Below are 20,798 nucleotides of genomic sequence, written 5' to 3' on the forward strand. Positions count from 1 at the left end.
CTGCAGTATTCCGCCCTTCGGGACTTCATGCGTAAACTCAAGTCCAGGGTGCGCTGTTTCAAATTGCTCCAGGATGTCGTGCATGAAGCTTTCCGTCACGCCTCCCTGCGAGAGCAGAGTAAGAAATCATCAACATACCTGAAACATTTAACGACACCGAGTGGCTTCAAGGTTTCAGCGACGGCAGTCGGTCTCCTCTGGCCAGGTACAAGTCACAGAGCACGGGCGCTATGCACTGCCAATACATATCCTTTCTTTCTGGGTGTACACTTCCCTGCCAAACTCGATGAACAGATAAGACAAGTATTTCGCTATGTTAGCCACAAAATTCAAGGTGCTAACACCGCTTTCATTCATAAATTTCACTTCACCATATTAAGCCATTGCTTCTTCCACCACGACAGGTACATGTTTCTGTGGAATATTGTAGAATAAGTGCTTTACATCTATCGACAAGCAAGATACCTTTGGTTCATCTTGTAGAAACACGATCACCTTTTCTGAATTCTTGATTAGAAAATGGTCTTTTACGGACTGTTTGTTCAGGTTCTTCTGCAGGAAGCTCGCCAATATTTTTTGCCACGTACTTCTCTCTTCCACTATTGTCCTGAGCGCATTGCCCTGCTTATGTGTCTTTACCTAGAAGAAGACATTCAAACACAATGTCTTGCATTCCTTCATGCCATTTGCTAGTTTTTCTGAGCCCATGGACTCACAAAGCTGAAATGTTTCCCTTCGAATGGCTTTTCGTCTTCTTTCGTCCAAGTTCTCTTCTCTCTTGAAGTTCTTCAGTATCTCTTCTGTTGCTTTCGCTTTGTACAGTCCTGCACCAACGACAGCAAACTGTCCTGTTTTTTATGCGAAAGGTTTCGGGCCTTCGCGCGACGCTTGGCGGTGGCCACCATTGACCCTGAAGTGGGGTCACGTGACATGACGTCACGTGATGACGTCACACCGGCTGCAGATGGGGCCTCATATCGCGCCGTCGGACGTCGCCCGGAGGAGGCCTCCACGCTTCGATTCGCGCCGTCGCGCGCGGCGCGGCGGCGGCGCTACCATCGCTGCATCACGTGATATGTGACGTCACGCCAGGGATGAAGCGGCGCGCGCCCGCCGTCGCGTCAGTCTCTCTGCCCGCAACCGCGCCAGCGTCTTTGCGCCGGGCGTGCAGCTGCTTAACATGCTTCGCATCCACTGGGCTTAACCTTGATAAGCCTCCAATTTTTTTCTGACATCGGCAGCTTAAAGTCGTTTTCTCGAAGGAATTTCACAACTCTTCCCGGGTTCAAGCAAGGACACGTAGTAGTGACTTCCCTGGCTATGCACTTTAGCGCCTCCAATTTGCATGCATCTCTTTCTTCCTTGTCGGCTTTCTTGGCTATTGCATGGGACATACCTAAGAGTTGGAGTGACGTTGCGGAAAACTGAACAGCGTACTTTGGTCCCTTGCTCAAAGTCGCAAAAAGTTTTGCTGGTACGCTGCTCTCAGTTAGATTTAACACGTCGTATTTTTTCCGGGCCTTTTTCCCCTCCTCGGTAAATTGTGAAGGGAAGCTTCCCATGCTCGCTGGCCTAGAACTTCTGCCAAGTTAAAAAAGTACTTCATTTGCTTTCTATTCCTTGAATCCAGCGTTGAAGCGTAGATATCCCTGATGTAGTCATGGTAGATACGCACTTGTTTCGAGGTCTCTCCTCGTAAAAGTTTGTAAAGGCGTCTCTACGTTGTCTCTGTTGGTGGCATGAATCCGAACAGGAGCGAAATCACCGGTCCACTCACTCACTGTTTTTGTGTCCGTTCTTTTTTCTTCTTGACAGTTCATATAAAACGAATTTCTCACGAAATAAAAGACAGGAGCGCCCGCTTGTGACGCAGCATTTTTTTCACAGTTCCATGGTCGATGTATAAAATTCTTGTGCTTTTAAAGTGGTAATGTAACATTCCCTGCATTTGAATTGTATGTGGCGACATAGTTACAGAATGAAACTAAAGCTAAAGCTACTGGGTGTTCTGTTGGTTTGTATTTCTTGCTATGCATCAAGCACAACATTATTTAGGTATGCACCGTAGCATTTCAATATAAAACATATGAATGCTGACTTCAGTTCATTGCATGTGCTCGGCCTACGAGCTCAAAATTTGAAGCATGAGTTGTGAATAGCACCTGGCCGTTGGTTTCAAGGTCGAAATATGTATGCTAAATGAGCAAAGAATAAGTGGAAAAAGAAGTTTATGGGTCTCGTATTGACCAAAGTTTAAGGAAGGACTGCAATGTGTCAGATTCTACAATCTTGTGTGTAGGTGACCAAAGGGAAATTAATCAAAAGATGAGTTACTTGAATATTACATGCATGCAGTGTTTGGTAATATTTTCTTGCATGTTATTTGTATAGGTCAGTTTCATTTGTAATATAGATCTAGGTACAAATTACACATTCAATGAAAGCAAGGCAGTAAACAAAATGAACGCTTTTTATACGGTAAGCGATAGCCACCTTGCATACATTTATTGACCTCATATATAACATACATTGCTCTTTCATTTTGCCGACCACAAGCCTACGGCTTTAGTCATGAACAAAGTGGAACTTTGGGCTAGTTGGCAATACTTTTTACAGAGAGACTTGCCGAAGAAACAGAGGACAGGGAAAGAAGGATGGGAGAAGTGCAAACAGACAAAGAAAGCTTTTATTCTAGACATACTCAAGGAGACCAACACGTCGGTGCTCACCGCTGTTGCAGAAAGCCTGTTTAAGAAATTCTGCAAAAGATATGGATGACCCGCTGTCTTCAGTGCTACAAAAGAACAGAAAAAGAAATTTCAGATTTTGCCCTGCTTCCACCGTATCCCTCTGTTCCGAAACGATAGCAGAAAAGTTCAACACAGACGTAGTCTTCACGGGATTCCACTCCCTTCGCAAGTTGTCAAGCCTTTACGCACTTTTCAGCTGAAGTATGGTGAAGAAGGTGGTTTGAAATAAAAAGGATGCCACCAATCTCGCTGAATGTGTAGCAGCCATGGTTTGCAAGATCTCTCTGAGCTGTTTATATAGGGCAGACTGGTCATTTCTTAAAAGCTGACCAAGCGAACATGGTGCTTCACTTAATAAAATAATGCTCAGTATCTGCGTATACACTGTAAAGCCTGTGGTTTTTATCTGCTGTACAGAAGCACAGAAGTCTTAGGACTATTAAAAGACAAGTTAGCTAGGGAGATTCTTGAGGCGCCTCTCATTCACAGGTTGGGAAAGGACGCATGTCAATGATATAGTGTTGATTTTCTTCAAAGGGCACTTAGGTTGCTTGATTCTAGATAATATAGGTTTTCTTTGACGTTTTAAGGTGAGCGTTTATTGTTTTTAATTTCGCCTCAGGTATGAAGCATTCACCTTCTTTGCTTTTGATGGTTATTGCTGTGATACAAATTTTTTCATGTAATCACAAAACTTTCACCATTCATGTTTAAGTGTTGTGGCTGGGCGCATACATTTCTTTCCTTGATGCTGTTGTCCATTAAAGTTCAACCCGTCCTTCCTTCATCATCCTGTGTTTCTGAGTAAAACCTCTCTGTCAAATGTGATCATGAAGTAGGCACACCATGCAAACATCAAAAATGGGCCAACTAAGACACTTTGTTACCTAAAACCAAAGTGCACATAAATGACTGATAATGCTTTTTTCCTCCTTATGGCATATAAGCCAAACGTGCACATGCTGAAGAAACTTGGAATTGGAGGTACACCTGAAGTAAAAATTAAGAATGGCTTAGTTTTGCTCCTTCCGACGAACAAACTGCCTGCAACATCCATCATGTATGGAAGCTACTAGTTTTGAAGCCTAATGATTTTATTATTTATTTTAACTTAGCTTCAATGCGTGTGTTGCTTGGAACGTATCACGATCTGTAATTACTGCCGCAGAAAACTAGTTTCAGTTGCAGCGCCAATCATCACAATGGCAGTGAGGTGAAGCGAATGCCCCTGCCGTAGCGCCCTCGGGCTAAGCGGAGTAATCATTGACTAAAGAATAAAGAGTGGTAATGGTGACAGCAACTGCATTTCTTTCATACATTATATTTTGATGGCACTGCAGAGGATTTTTTGCTATCTGTGAAAAGCTATCAAAAAGCTGATGGGATCAGCTTATACAGTTTGAGCTATGAAATCGTCTACCTTGTCATAAATCAACTACACTGCATTACTCTGCAGCTGAATGGCACCGACAGACACATAGGTAGCCAACGGAGGACACGGAGGTCCTAATCTGGCACCATTGGGAAGGCATAGCATTAAGGAAAAAAAGGAACCCTCCTACAACTCACAAGAGCGAGTGCTGGTGAGTTGTGCCGGGACCTTCCCCACAAGCCTTGTTTCCAAGCAAATATGCAGGTGAGCCAGTTCCTCTTCATCCGCATGTTCCAAGCAAACTCTCATTCAAAAAGTACACATCACTGACCTCACCTCCGGAGGCAAACACGTTTGTTTCACCTACGGAACACAGTGGAGTCTGACACCACCTAGTGTAAATGAACAGAGTAGAAGCACTGCAGACAACATATGCAAAACTAGGAACACCTATCACCCCTGCAGTCATCTTGAACAGCAAGTGGAGTTTGCTGTACAACATAAAGATGACAGCTACCTAGTACTGAAAACACCATTTAAGAGTACCAACTCTCAAACAGCAACACCCTTGGCACATACGAACAAAAACAAAATGAATTTTGTACATATGACAATGAAACTGCAAGAGCATGATCACCAGAAAACACCGATTGAACAGTATCTCCTCAAAACCACAGCAAAGTCTCATTTCCACCTTCTTAATATGTAGCTTTTGTACGCTTTTGCACCACCCGTGGCAGCCTTAAGTTCCGGGAGGGCGAGGGCGCTCGAGTCGCGCTCAAATTTATGGTGTAGAACGATGGCTACGCAAAAACGAACCACACTACATGGCTCATAAAATACAGGATAGGCTGTAAACTTTCGATAAAGGGTGCACCTACCCTTTTCTCTCTCTCTTCGCTCTCACTCCCGTCTCTCTTAAACGCTTCAAGTGTAATCTAGCCGCACTTCCTGCAGACGTCTTGCAAGAAATAGCCATGTATGTAGGGCAACACAGCTTTCCTCGACATCACAGCAGACACCATTTTGGGAACCGGGAGCACTACAAGAAGTGCTTGTTCTGGCCTGCAAGGCCAGTTTATGCGTGGATCACCATTATGGCGCACCTGATGTCAGATGCATGTATGCAATGATTTCTTTTCAACACTAGTGTGACCTCTACTGCTATAGATGAGAAATAACCTTAATCGTTATCCAGGTGAGCTGCGTGGCGCGTGCCAAAAATTTGACGAAAGATCTGTCGTCAATGACGTAACATACCTTTCTGCCCCAAAATAGGTGAGTCCTCAGAGCAGAGAGGGAAAGGTCTAAGGGACGTAATGCAATTACGAGTTCAACATGTTACAAAAGAGGTCACACGGAAAACTTTAGAGTGACACCCCAGCTGAGACCGCCTGGCGTGAACGCACACTACGTCGCTAACAAATCGAAATCAGTCATTTCTTTGCTACTAAAAATTTTATTCACAAAAACGAGCTTCGTCTTCGTTGCTTAGCAGATGCGCATACGAACCATTCATATGATACACAAAGCTGCACACAAGAAATAACTGTACACGAAAAAACGCAGAAAATAAAAATAAATGAGATCATGCTTGGTGAATTATGGATATCAAGCCTAACACTCAACGGCAAAAGAATCACCCAAACCAGAGAATTCAGTGCTCTAAAAGCGGCCAGTAATTATTCTTAAAAACGGCCACCAACCAAGTTGCCGTCCGAAATGAAAACCGAAAATAAAAACTAGTTGAGGTCATGCAACTACAAACCAACATAGAAACAAACTATAAAGTGAGCCCTGAATCCAAAAATTGCAGATTTCAGCACCTGACAGCGCACGATGAGCACTTTTGAACTCGCACCTAGCTAGCGGCCGGGCTGGATCACTGCCAGTTCTAACTTTAGAAAGGCGCCATATATCGACGGGGAGCAGTGTGCGGAATTAAGGCACACGAATTAAGGGCTAGATAGAGAAATTCGGGATCAAAGAAAACAGGCTCGCGTGCGCATGGCGACCCCACCTATTTCAGCGGCCCAGATCGCGGCATAATCCCAGTCACGTACCCCATTGCCCAGCCTCCTCTTGTCGAGCGGGCGAAGTGCGTCCTCGTGGCAGTGCGGAGCCTTGCGGCGGCCACTGGAACTGCTGAGGCAGAGGCGGCTCCCGATACGGCAGGGTTCCCTCTCGAGAATGTGGTGGTACCGGTCGTGGAAGGAACTGCTGCTCAGGTATCACTGCCTCTTGCTCTTGATGAAATTGCTGACGTGCAGAAGAAAGTTCTGGTGGCGAATGCAATTCCTGTTCAGGAGCCAGCTGCGGCTCCTGGTGTGGTTACGCGTAGCCCCAGCTGGTCGCTGGCACCAGCGTGTCGTGCGTCGGGAAGCATAGAAAAGGCAGCGGTGGCAGAGGTTCCCACGTTTTGTAGGAAGGACTTGCGTCCGATTCCTTCTTGGCGTACAGGTGCTCGTTCCACAGCTGTGTCCCAGCTCCTGCTGAGGTCGGCGGTGTTGCCCTGGCTCTGGCGGTTGTTGATATCATGAGGGCCGCTGGACCCTGCGATGCGTCGCACCAAGGGAAAGGTGGAAGATTAAGCAGAGTAGAGCAAACACAATGAACAGAAATAATTTGTACGATTTTGAACCTGAACGCAACGACGACAGCGAAACATCAGGCTGTGATGCGTCGCAAGCAGTGGTTGGGGCGGTTGCGGTAAGAGAAAAAAAATGTCCTGACAACAAATCGGGTTCGTCGGCTGACGAGCTGCGCGTCCTCATTCTGTTCTTCTCAAAATTACCTTTAGAAGAAAATGAATATAAATATCAATGCGAGAGCTTTATACGACTCATCGGCAACAAAACCCGGCGTTGTTGTCTATGTTAAACAGTCGAAAAACTCCAATGACGGCATCAGCACAGCCGAGGACCTATCAACAGAGGACCGATTGTATACGTAGACACCCAATGGCAGGTAGGGTGAAGCGTTTAGGGTAAATGCTTTTAATACGAAGGAATTCACTCTAAAGGCCTTCACTCTAAAGCAGTTTACCGTAGTGATCTTCAACGTAAACTCCCTTGAGACATTTGTACTTACTGCTAAATAGCAAACAAACATAGTCAACTAGTAACCCACGATGAGAGACAAATACTTTGGCATCCACAGCACTTAAGTAGTCTAAGTACCCCCGTAATATTCACATTGGTCCAAAGCTAGCGCTTTACACGCCAATCTTTACATAGGCGACTGGTTGAAATTAGACATTTCTACCCGGTCGTTTTTATAGCGACTTCAGTTCTTAGAAGTTAAAAAATGCTGTTGGTCCTTGCCGCTATGTGCGCTTCGATAAAATTCTGCGTACAGCGGTCAGCATTTCGGCAAAGCCTCCACATGTATACCGCCTCCGAGGCAGAATACAGGTTTTCTGCGGAACACTAGCAAAGACGGATTAAAAGCCTAGTCTTTAAAAGCCGGAATTCTCTACGTGGATGAATCACTGCTCAAGAAACTCGCGCACACAGTGGTGCGAGTAGGCAACCGGAACCCCTTTCTGGTTAACATCCCTGCCTTTCCCTCCTCCTCTTTATCTATCTATCTATCTATCTATCTATCTATCTATCTATCTATCTATCTATCTATCTATCTATCTATCTATCTATCTATCTATCTATCTATCTATCTATCTATCTATCTATCTATCTATCTATCTATCTATCTATCTATCTATCTATCTATCTATCTATCTATCTATCTATCTATCTATCTATCTATCTATCTATCTATCTATCTATCTATCTATCTATCTATCTATCTATCTATCTATCTATCTATCTATCTATCTATCTATCTATCTATCTATCTATCTATCTATCTATCTATCTATCTATCTATCTATCTATCTATCTATCTATCTATCTATCTATCTATCTATCTATCTATCTATCTATCTATCTATCTATCTATCTATCTATCTATCTATCTATCTATCTATCTATCTATCTATCTATCTATCTATCTATCTATCTATCTATCTATCTATCTATCTATCTATCTATCTATCTATCTATCTATCTATCTATCTATCTATCTATCTATCTATCTATCTATCTATCTATCTATCTATCTATCTATCTATCTATCTATCTATCTATCTGTCTGTCTGTCTGTCTGTCTATCTATCTATCTATCTATCTATCTATCTATCTATCTATCTATCTATCTATCTATCTATCTATCTATCTATCTATCTATCTATCTATCTATCTATCTATCTATCTATCTATCTATCTATCTATCTATCTATCTATCTATCTATCTATCTATCTATCTATCTATCTATCTATCTATCTACCTACCTACCTATCTAATCTATCTTCTATCTAATCTAATCTAATCTAATCTATCTATCTATCTATCTATCTATCTATCTATCTATCTACCTATCTATCTATCTATCTATCTATCTATCTATCTATCTATCTATCTATCTATCTATCTATCTATCTATCTATCTATCTATCTATCTATCTATCTATCTATCTATCTATCTATCTATCTATCTATCTATCTATCTATCTATCTATCTATCTGTCTGTCTGTCTGTCTGTCTGTCTGTCTGTCTGTCTGTCTGTCTGTCTGTCTGTCTGTCTGTCTGTCTGTCTGTCTGTCTGTCTGTCTGTCTGTCTGTCTGTCTGTCTCTCTATCTATCTATCTATCTATCTATCTATCTATCTATCTATCTATCTATCTATCTATCTATCTATCTATCTATCTATCTATCTATCTATCTATCTATCTATCTATCTATCTATCTATCTATCTATCTATCTATCTATCTATCTATCTATCTATCCATCCATCCATCCATCCATCCATCCATCCATCCATCCATCCATCCATCCATCCATCCATCCATCCATCCATCCATCCATCCATCCATCCATCCATCCATCCATCCATCCATCCATCCATCCATCCATCCATCCATCCATCTATCTATCTATCTATCTATCTATCTATCTATCTATCTATCTATCTATCTATCTATCTATCTATCTATCTATCTATCTATCTATCTATCTATCTATCTATCTATCTATCTATCTATCTATCCATCCATCCATCCATCCATCCATCCATCCATCCATCCATCCATCCATCCATCCATCCATCCATCCATCCATCCATCCATCCATCTATCCATCCATCCATCTATCTATCTATCTATCTATCTATCTATCTATCTATCTATCTATCTATCTATCTATCTATCTATCTATCTATCTATCTATCTATCTATCTATCTATCTATCTATCTATCTATCTATCTATCTATCTATCTATCTATCTATCTATCTATCTGTCTGTCTGTCTATCTAACTATCTCTCTATCTATCGTATCTATCTACCTATCTAACCATCCATCCATCCATCCATCCATCCATCCATCCATCCATCCATCCATCCATCCATCCATCCATCCATCCATCCATCCATCCATCCATCTATCTATCTATCTATCTATCTATCTATCTATCTATCTATCTATCTATCTATCTATCTATCTATCTATCTATCTATCTATCTATCTATCTATCTATCTATCTATCTATCTATCTATCTATCTATCTATCTATCTATCTATCTATCTATCTATCTATCTATCTATCTATCTATCTATCTATCTATCTATCTATCTATCTATCTATCTATCTATCTCTCTTTCTCTATCTATCTATCTATCTATCTATCTATCTATCTATCTATCTATCTATCTATCTATCTATCTATCTATCTATCTATCTATCTATCTATCTATCTATCTATCTATCTATCTATCTATCTATCTATCTATCTATCCATCCATCCATCCATCCATCCATCCATCCATCCATCCATCCATCCATCCATTTGATTAGCTTTTGAGATTTATTTGTAGTTACCATTTCATTGTAAACTGATAATACTAGCGTTGTAAAATTTTGTTCGCAAAATTAAGTAGAATACTGCGCATATATTTTTGTTTTCTTATTATTGTTTGTTTTTGTGTACTTTCAGTATTATGTTGTGACTAATATTTGCTTTTTTACTGCCCCCCCCCCTTATGTAGTACCGTCGAAAGAGGGACTTTAACTGTATTTTGAATCAAGATATAAACACGCTAATGTCATTGTGGCACAGTCGCGGCGGCCACGGCTGTCGCATTTCAATGCATGCAATGTTGGAACTGCAAGCATCTTGAAATATATGTGCGCGAAAAATACCCCGAGTGACTGCTGTAAATACGGATCGCCCTTTATAATGTGTCTAACAGGTCACACTGCTCTTTTTGGATGCAAAAGTTATTAGGCACGAACAATTGTCATTGACAGTTAACTTTTCGCGTGACAGGCACAAGGGAATAACAGTGCTCGTAGGCGATGCAAAGTCCGTACCTGAAAGGGCTTGAGTTCCTCAATGACCCAGTCAGATGAAACGAGTGGCTCTGAAACAAAATCTGCAGAGTTATGAATGAAGGAGGCACTTTTTTTCTAAAATGGGGAATTTGTAGAGGTAACGAGGCAAGTAATTCCCAGCCATTCGAACAAAGCGTTGTACAAAGTCCGCTCATCATTTAATTAAACAATCAATATTCAATCAATAATATCATTTAACAATCGGTCAAATGATCGATATATCAATTTAAATCAATCAATTGATCGGCCAATCAGTCAGTCAGCCGGCTAAATGATTGATTAATCGCTTAATTAATCAACACGTAAATCATAATACTCAGTCTATCGACAGTCATTGAGTGATTCAATCAATCAATCGAAAGTAAATCGCTCGATCAATGAATGAATAAAAAAAAAATAAACAAAAGCAATAAGAAAGGAATGAATGAATCATTAAATAAAATCAATTGTTCGAAATTGATCAAGTTGTCAATTTACAAACACATCCAATTGAATCAGTCAACCGATCGACCAATCGATCAATCAATCAGTCAGTCGATCTATCAATGAATAGTTGAACCAGTCTATCATAAATCAATAAGCTCATTCATTCAATCTATCGATCAATATTAAAGCAAAAATTACTGATCAAATTAGCAAACATATCAGATTAAATCAATAATTCCATCAACAAACCAGTCAGTCTATAAATCAGCCAAATGACTGATTAATCGCCCAATTGACTGATTAATCGGCCAGTTGACTGATCAGTTGATCAACACTAAATAAATCAATCTGTCGACGGACCAATAAATCAATCGACTGATCGAATAATCAATAAACTCGTCAGGCATTACATTAATAGGCTAATGAATGGATCAATCTGATTATGAAATCTATCATTCAAATGATTCATTCAATCAAATGACTGATCGATCGATCAACTGATAAACAAATTACATCAATAATTGGATCTACGAATCAGTCAGTAAATCAGCCAAATGATTGATGAATCGGTCAATTGAAAAACATCAAATAATATTATATGATCGACCGATCAATTAATCAACCACTAAGTCAATCAAGCTAATGATTAATTAACAAATTGATCACTAAGTCTATTTAATTAACCAATCATATCATTAATTCAGTCAATTGATCAAATGATTAACATATATCAATCATTCGACCAATCATCAGTCAACCATCCAAATAATTTATTAGATCCTCAATTCATTGATCATTTGGTCAATTTATCAAGCTATCACATTAATTCAGTCAATTAATCGGCAATCATGGACTGATTCAATCAATCGATGGTATATTGCTAATGAATGAATCAACCAATCAAATTAATAATCACTTGGTCAATTGCTCGCACATAAAAATTAATAAATGACTCAGTCACTCAGTCAGTAGATCTATAGATTAAGGAATTTAGCAATCATTTTATCAAATAAATCAGTCAGATCATTATATCAATCGATCGATCAATGAGCCCCACCGCAGTAGTCCAATCGTTAGGGCACTCAACCGCTGGACCCGGAGACAGGTACTTGATCCGGCCGCGGTTCAATGGAAGCGAAGCAAATGGAGCCCGTGTACTTCGTGATGCCAGGGCACGTTAAGGAAAAGCAGATGGTCGATATTAATCCGAAACTTTTCACGACACCACCCCAGTCCTCATAGCCTACGTCGCTCTGTGGCCAGAGGGCCACGATGAACACATCTTTTGGGACTGCCTCGCAGACCCACCGCCCGAAGAATTCCAGAAGCTTATAATCTCCCAAAAGCAGGGCACCTTGCTAGCCAGCTCTAATTCGGATGTGCAGTCGTCCACAGACGTCTTTAGAGCGCTTGAAATCCTTTCCGGCTGCGCTCCGCAGCGCACAGAGCGCAGACGGTGCGGATTTTCAGCGGTCTAGACAGGTATGCGAACATCTGTACAAGTCCGGGTCACAGCACCAGCCCAAGAGGTCGCGTTCAGCACTGACTGAGGGCCATCTCGTGGGGTGGATAGATCCGATCAATCCCGGTACCGATATTAAAGTTTTCTGACTGACTGACTGACTGGGGCGTTAAACCCCATGTGCTAAGAAGGGGAGAAAGATGGACAATTTTGTTATAATGCATGGGTGAAAAGGCGTAAAAAGACAAACGGACAAAGAAAAAAACACAAGGACAAGGACAACCATCCCTATATACTAAATCGCGCAACAATCAATCAGTCAACCAGTATATCGATCGCCCAATCAATCATTGCAATCGGGCAATGAATCGACAAATCGTTCGTCATATTGATGAGTCAAATAAATCGGTGATGATTAAATAAGTTATTCACTTAATGAATTAGAAAATAAACCAAATCACAATATTCAACAAGTTAGTCTTGTCGCAATCTGCCCAAACGTAATTATTAGTTCGCGAACTAATACAGAACATGGGCAAACTTTCTGAATAAACAAAATCATGCCTGCCCGGCGCGCCAAACATGGCGCCCTCTAATCCTCAAGCCGCATTTCAAGAAGAATGGCTGTCACTTCACCTCGCTGGAGCGGAGGATGTTTCGTGCCACGCGACCCCTCACTTAACACGCGCACCTGAGCGGGCGCTATTGAAATACCGTCACAAGCATCCGAGCACCTGCGCGAGTGAGCGCCAATAAGAAGCGCGCAAAGGCGTCAAACCAGCAACAACACGTCGCGGACACCGTAAAGATGTGCTTAGCACGACCCGGTCCCGGTGACTTTGACTGCCCGTGGAGGACGAAAAAGTAGGTCAACATGGCGGCTCTCCGCCCAGCACCACTTACCGCGAGGCTTGGCTCTCTCTGCCTTCTCACCCTTTGGGGTCTTGGTGGGCTTGAAGTCGTCCATCATCCCCGAGTCTCCAAAACAAGAGGAAAAATGCGCACTGTTAATCGGGGCATCAAATCGGAAACGCATCTTCGACCAACCGTCGCTTACCAGAGTCCGTCGCGTTATCCAGAGACTCCCCGTAAGCAAACGATAGGTTGGTATCTTTCCTCCATTCTCTCTCTCCTCCGCGTACGCTTTTGTTTGTTCTTTCTTTTTAATCGTCTGGTTTGCACGTCTTTGCAGACATCTTGCATTCTCTTTCCCTCTTCCGCGCGTGTGCAACTCTCGCTCATTAACGTCCGAGCGCGATCGGGAGGAATTAAACTAATAACACACAAAAGAAAAGACAGTCTTGATGGTGGACACCTTTGCCAGCGCGAAGGAGCTATGACCATATTTGGTATTGGCGACGGACGCTGATTTCATTTTCCTGCGTTTTGTTCTGTGCATCATGAACGGGGTTTTTGGAGATTAGCTTTACGACAGTTTGGAAACCGGCGATTGTTTATATTAGTATTACACTTTCATAAAAAGAAATAGCGTTTCTCAGCGCCATGATGTCTTTGTGGGTCGTAAAATAAGTAAAGGATATCGACGAAGCCTAATCAAAAAAGTCGCGGAATAAAATTTTGATACCCTGCGTCTACAGGATCGTGTGGCAATGACGGCTGTATTTTCGAAGCAAAATAAAAAAGGACAATTACTGCTTTTTTTATGAACCACGAAAGAAGGCAGTTAATTTGCGCTTTGAAGTGGCAATATTATCTCTCAAACAACAAAACAGCGCAGCTGACCGGCAAAGGTGGTTCCGGGGAATCATTGCAGCCGCTTCTCGGTCAGCCTGTCGTAAGAGGGGCTGCATTTCACGTTATCTTACGCCTTAAATGAAGGTGTTTTGCTATTAATACCTCACATGATTAAGACACGCGGCACTGTAGTAGATAATCTGCGATCATACTTGGTTCTTGATGTGTCCTGCGGAAATACATGGACAGGGATACACAAAATTCGCGGCCTTGAGATGTCGCCTGACATCATTGCCATGAAATAACGCTGAAAATGTGAATAGAGGGTGAAACAGTATTTATTGTCAAGAACTCATTGACCGCTGGCGGCTGGGCCTCAGTGGCACCCCCGTGGAGGAGTGATGGATGGCTTTGCTTAACAGCTTGGATGCCAGTGCCGGTCTTTCTTTTTGAACTTGGTTTTTCTTTCAACCATTCTGAGATGAGTGCACAACTTTTTATTTCCTAAAAGAACAGAAAGTGTTCCGCTTGCTGGCCCCTTGTGTGGTGGCTTTTTGATCCATTCAGGCGATTTCTTCTGGGCTGCGCAGGCATGAAAGTCGTCATGGTGGTTCTCAAAGCTTCGGAGTGTATCCGAATCTCCGCCAGCTACTCTCTCTGATTAAGTTGACTCGAGGCCCAAAATGTATTTGGTCAAAACTGCGGCTACGCCCTTGGCGGTCGTATCAGATACCGCAGCAGGAGCACATGTGGCTTTCTTGCTTCGCTTCCGTGTAGAAAGCTGCGGCTCTGAAGTTGCTATTTTCAGGGCGCTGGGTTCAAGCTGCCAGGTGCGTCTACATCGGCTCGCAAGCACCTTGGAGCGGCCATTCATAGAGAAGGAGGCGCGATCATGTTGGGTGGATTAGTGGTCTTTCAGAAAATAAAGGGGCGCAGTAACTGTTTAACTTCTTGGTGGGCACCTCTACCGTGCCGCGAAGGAAGGAAGAAGGTGGATGTGAATGAAGAAAGGCTGAGATAAGCGCCGTAGCTGAGGGCTCCGAATTTGGGCCACTTGCTATATTCAACGTGAAACGAAATGACGCCGCCGTGGTGGCTCAGCGGTTTTGGCGCTCCGCTGCTGACCCGAACGACGCGGTTTCGTTCCCCGGGCACGGCGTTCGAATGTTCAATAATGATAAATTGGTTGTGGTGGGAAATTAAATGGCGCAGTATCTGTCTCACGTCTCGGCGGTCGCCTGAACCGCGCCGTAAGGAAAGGAATAAAGGAGGGACTGAAAGAAGAAAGGAACAAAGACGTGCCGTAATGGAGGGCTCCGGAATAATTTCGACCACCTGGGGATCTTTAACGTGCACTGACATCGCACAGCAGACGGCAGCCTTTGCGTTTCGCCCCCATCGAAGGGTGGCCACCGCGGTCCGGTTCGAACACAGGTAGTCCGGATCAGTAGCCGAGCTCCACCCGCCGCGGTGGCTCTGTTTAGGCCGCTCGGCTACTGATCCGGAGTTCCCGGGTTCGAACCCGACCGCGGCGGCCGCGTTTCGATGCCCGCGAAACGCTAAGGCGGCCGTGGGCTGTGCGATGTCAGTGCACGTTAAAGATCGAAGCCCTATAACTTCGGTGCCTGTTTCTTCCTTTCTTCTTTCATTCCCTCCTTTATGCCTTCCCTTACGGCGCGTTTCAGTTGTCCGGCGATACGTGAGACAGATAGTGCGCCATTGTGTTTCCCTAAAAACCAATTTCATTTCAGCCGAGCGTGTAAATAGTTTGTATATATTACTTCTCCCCCTATCCTCTCTTCCTCTCCCCTCACCTCTTTCATTTCATTTGTCCATTCTACATGCTATCCTTTATTTCCGCTGCCCCAGCTCAGGTGCTTCATTATCGATGGCAGATGCCGGGGCTGGCAAAAATCTTTTCCTTCCTTTTTACTAATATTTTAAAGAAGAAACACTACCACCCCCAACAGTCGAGCGCCCTAACCACCGAGACACCGCGGCGGGTTGGTGGAATTTTGATGGAGGCGAAACTCTCGAAGATTGTGTACTGTGCGATGTCAGTGCACGTTAAAGAACCCCAGGTGATCGAAATTTCCGAATACCCTCCACTTCGGCGTCACTTATGGCATGAGTGACTTTGGGACAATAAACCCCCATAAATCAAAACGAAATTATAATGGGCACCGTCGATTTGGGGCCACGATTGCACTGTGTCGTGAACAGGTTAAGCAATCTGAAAAACAACGCACGCAAAAGCAGACGTTTTATCAAGAAAGGTAACGCAATGTTAGCTCCGGCGAGGTGACGTGCGGCATTTCTTCTTGAAACGCGGCTTGAGGATTTGAGGTCGCCATGTTTGGCGCGCCGAGCAGGCATGATCTTATTTATTCAGCGAGATTGCCCACATTCTGTATTACTTTGTATAATAATATTCATTTTTAGGCAGATTGCGACAAGACTAACTCGTTGAATATTGTGATTTTGTTTATTTCCTAATTCATTATGTGAATAACTTGATTAATCATCACCGATTTATTTGACCGATCAAAATGTCGAACGATTTGTCGATTCATTGGGTGATTTGAATTATTGATTGGGCGATCGATATACTGATTGACTGATTAATTGTTGCGCAATTTAGTACATGGACATGGTTGAAAATGGACTTGTCCTTGTGTGTTTTTCTTCGTCCGTATGCCTTGTTTTGAACCGCTTGAAAACCTTGGAATCTTTCAAGTATACTTAAATACAGTTAGTTGTAAGGATCGATAAAAACCGGAGTAACTTCCCAAACGCCAAGAGATGTTCAAAACGAAAAAAAAACGAGTTCTTAGGCGCGTTTTCTATTAACTTTATGTTACCATTTCAAGTGCTACTTTTATTTTGGGTAGTGTGTTAATTTAAATAAATGCTTCAGCATAAATTGCACCGCTCAGTACTTCAGTAACCTTAGTATTATTGTTTCCAACAGTTGCGGCTATGGAGTCTAGCGGGCTTTGTGGTTGAATCTTAGGGTTAGTGCAGCGGTCACGATACTACCGGGTGAAAGGCTTTATTCAATTTCTGGGGACAAATATTCGTAGAGGCAGTAAAGAGCCTTCAGTTTTGTTTCGCTGGAAAGTGTGAATAAATTTGCGCTAATCTATATTCTAACGCACACTGCGCTGCGTTTCCGCTCGTGGTAGTGTTGAGGAATCCTCCTCACCAACCTATAAGGTCGCGAGTTCCAGAACTTTATTCAGCTTTCTTAGTTGAAGAAAAATAAAAAAAAAAACTTCCCAATTCTGAGGATTCAGACTTGCGGCTTGTATTTTCGTGAACTGAATTGTGTTGATTAGTAAGGCGATGCACTAGAATTCGGAAAACAGCGCTGATTTTTAGTCTTCAGGTCCACACACTACGAAGTGGCAGCCCTGGGAATTAGAAGCCCCTGTAAAGATTTTCTGGTCTTTCAAAACTTAGGTTCACTAAACATGATTGAGATTCCCGCGCTTCGAAGATTTGTTTACGAGCTCAAAAAAACCCATTATAGGGTGACGTATCTAGCGTTTAAAGCACAGAGGAAAGTTTTGCGTTGCATTACCTCGGAATTGTACCTATTGTTTCGCCTAAGAAGTTCCGCAAGCGTTAAATCTAGTGCATCGAAGTTCTTTTTGAGTTATACGGGTACTTTTTTTGTGCATAGCATAGTCAGTGGTGTAGCGCGTCAGAATACAGCTAAGACGTGCTAACTACTAGGATCGTTACGTGTCAACTTTCTAGCTATTTCTCTTAGTTTCTTATTTATTGAGAAGCTTTTAGAACACCGTAAGGTCTATATCGATTTTTATTATTTCAAAAACGCAATTACCCTCGGCGCTGTTGCCCAAAACATTTTGCGCATTTCGAAAAGGTGCGCGTATTGGAGGGGTTGCATTGCGTGAAACCTTCTCGAAAGCCGAAGTTTTTTGTTGCGATGTCGGCAGTATTTGTTGGGCGACAGCGCAGTGGGTAACTGCGGATTGGAAATTATAAAACCGATATATATTTTACTCACACTGAGCTAGAAGCTCCTCAGTAAATAAGAAGACTAACAATAAAATCCAGAACACTAACTATTTAGTATTAATTAACCAGCCTACTAACTACCGCCTCTTGTGTCTAATGCGCTACGCCGCTTACAATGCAATGGTGGGAAAGCGCTCCACTAACTCAAAAGGCCATTTTTTTTTAAAAGTGCAGAACATCTTAGGTGAAACACACAGTATATGTGTACAGCCAGCCCTTCGGTCCGTTTCTCTATACTGGACGCCAGTATTTGTTTGATCATGAAAAAAAAAGATTCATTGGTGTCGTTGCCCGACAAGAAATATCGACGCTGAGAGCGCCTGTCCTTGAAAGCTGACTTTTCCTGACGGACTCTCTTCTTGATAGGAAGACCCCCTCCGGCTATGCGAGTCATTCGCAGCTACCAAACAGGTGCACGTGCGCAATTTATGCACGAGGGTTCGATGCCTCCTTCATCAAGTCCTAATAACATCTAACCTATTGTTGAATGCTCCGTTTCTTCGCATGTCTGAAAAATATACCAAAATAACAGGCAGTTATTTTGTTGGAAAATTACAAGTGACGTCCTGTCAATAGGGCATGGGCCGGGAATAAGGGGGTATTTTGTATATGGCGAGGAAGTGAATTCATTTGATGCATAGGAAGGTAAAAATATAGATGCTACAAAACTATGTCACGAGAGCATAAAATGATGCAGGAAATCATGCATGTAGGGGACAAAAAAAAAAACTTCGCACTGCACCCGGACGATACCTCGGTGAGGGGTCTGGGGCCGCCGTCCGAGGGATGAGAGCAACAATCTCATTGCACTAAGTACCAGAGAACTCATCAGAAACTGAAATGATGGTGGGACAGTCACGTTGGCTGCACGGAAGAATCAGTAGCGTTTTTGTCCAGAATTGTTGGGTATTATTGGGGAATCTGCGCTGTCAACATGGCGTACGCGTCTGTAAACTGGGCTAAGAAAATCTGCTCTTATGGGCCTATCGGGTCACAATTCAAAGAAGGAAGTGACCTAGGCACACGGGTCTTATTCAGTAAAGCAGCTGAATGGGCTAGTTGGTTTTGCATCTTGGTGAAAAAACAGCGCACAAGCAGACACAGAGAGAATCAGCGCTTGTCCCTTCTTTCTCTCTGTGTCTGCTTGTGCGCTGTTTTTTCACCAAGGGTCTTATTCGTTGAGTTCTTTGTCTCGGGGCGTTTCATACGCGGCCAGCTTGTCTTCGATACAGAGCACGAACCGGTTTCAGAACGGAGAGGAAGCTTCGGCACAGGATCCCTCCCGCACAGGGCGGGAAATAATATATTGTGGTGATATGTGGTACTGTGTTGCAATCTGTGGCGTTGTGTGTGGCATAGCGTTTATTGCATGGCGGGCTGCTCTGGCGTTGAGTATGTCCTCGTCACTTCGTTCATTCCTGAAAGCATGGTTTTGCTTTTTCTTTGAAACAGTTCGCTGCAATAGCATTCGATACATCTGACTCTCGTAAGGAAATGAAAGAAGTACTTCTACACGTGGCGGTCCAGCGAAAAAAAAACTGAAAACGAAAAATCAGTAAAATAAACGAAGTCGTCATCTTATCCCATTACCACGCGTCTTTCAAGAAGGTTATGATGAAAGGAGAATAGTTCCGTGTTCTGTAAATTGTTTGAATTGTTTGAATTGTTAAGTATGTAGATACTAATTCAAACCTGATCTTTTGACAAGGCAGATGCGGAAAAATATTTAAAAAATCTGTCGCACAAAACTACCTGCGATATTCCTTTTCATGTAATGCCCTATATTGCGCTGTAGTTTACAGCCGTTTGATATTGAAAAGGACAAGCACTGCTTTTCTTGTATTGATCCCATTCGAAAGAGGTGACGGCATTCCTCTCTTCCCATCCTCCGCTTTTATTCATTACTGCTGAAAATTGCGTGTAGAGAGGCAGACTTTGTCGTCATTTTCATGAAAGCCATGCCTCTCTTAATCGTAAACGCCGAAATAGACATTCAAACGAATTAGCAAAGCTACACTCAAAACATAAGAGGAGTGTAAAGGGAGTAAACTGTCTTCTAGCGCCCTCTAGGGGACAGCATACTTTCTTTTTTCTTCCAATTAGGCGTATTCATGATTACAGTGTAGTACACGCAGGTTAAACTTCCCCGCAAACCAACATCTGCTATCCCCCGCATTGACGCCGTACGTGCAGAGAAGCCCCGCAAGAAAGAAGCCAAGTTAGACACTCGTGAATACGGCGAGGGACGTTCCCGTCGTGGCCGGGATGGCGCCCCCAAGAAGGCGAAGAAGGAGGCCCCCGGCTCCTGGCCCGAGGCCCAGCCGCCACGAGGCAACGTCGCCAATTAAGAGGAGCCGCCGCCAGGGGTGAAGAGCCTGACGCCGTTCCTCCATCCCGCGTCCGGCGCCACTAGCCTTTGTCCAAAATGTACAGCTCGGGAGGGTCGCGCAGTTCCCGGAATCAACGGATGGTTGACTTGAAACTAACGCCGTCCGCCACCAGTGCGTACTGGCTCTGCTTCTGATTCGTTCAAAACATCACCGGCTGCCTCAACTGCTTCGCTGAGCCTTTCCCGTCACGGCTTAACGTGGCGCTAA

Source organism: Amblyomma americanum, chromosome 1, assembly GCF_052857255.1.
Source record: "Amblyomma americanum isolate KBUSLIRL-KWMA chromosome 1, ASM5285725v1, whole genome shotgun sequence".
In the NCBI taxonomy this organism is placed as follows: Eukaryota; Metazoa; Arthropoda; class Arachnida; order Ixodida; family Ixodidae; genus Amblyomma; species Amblyomma americanum.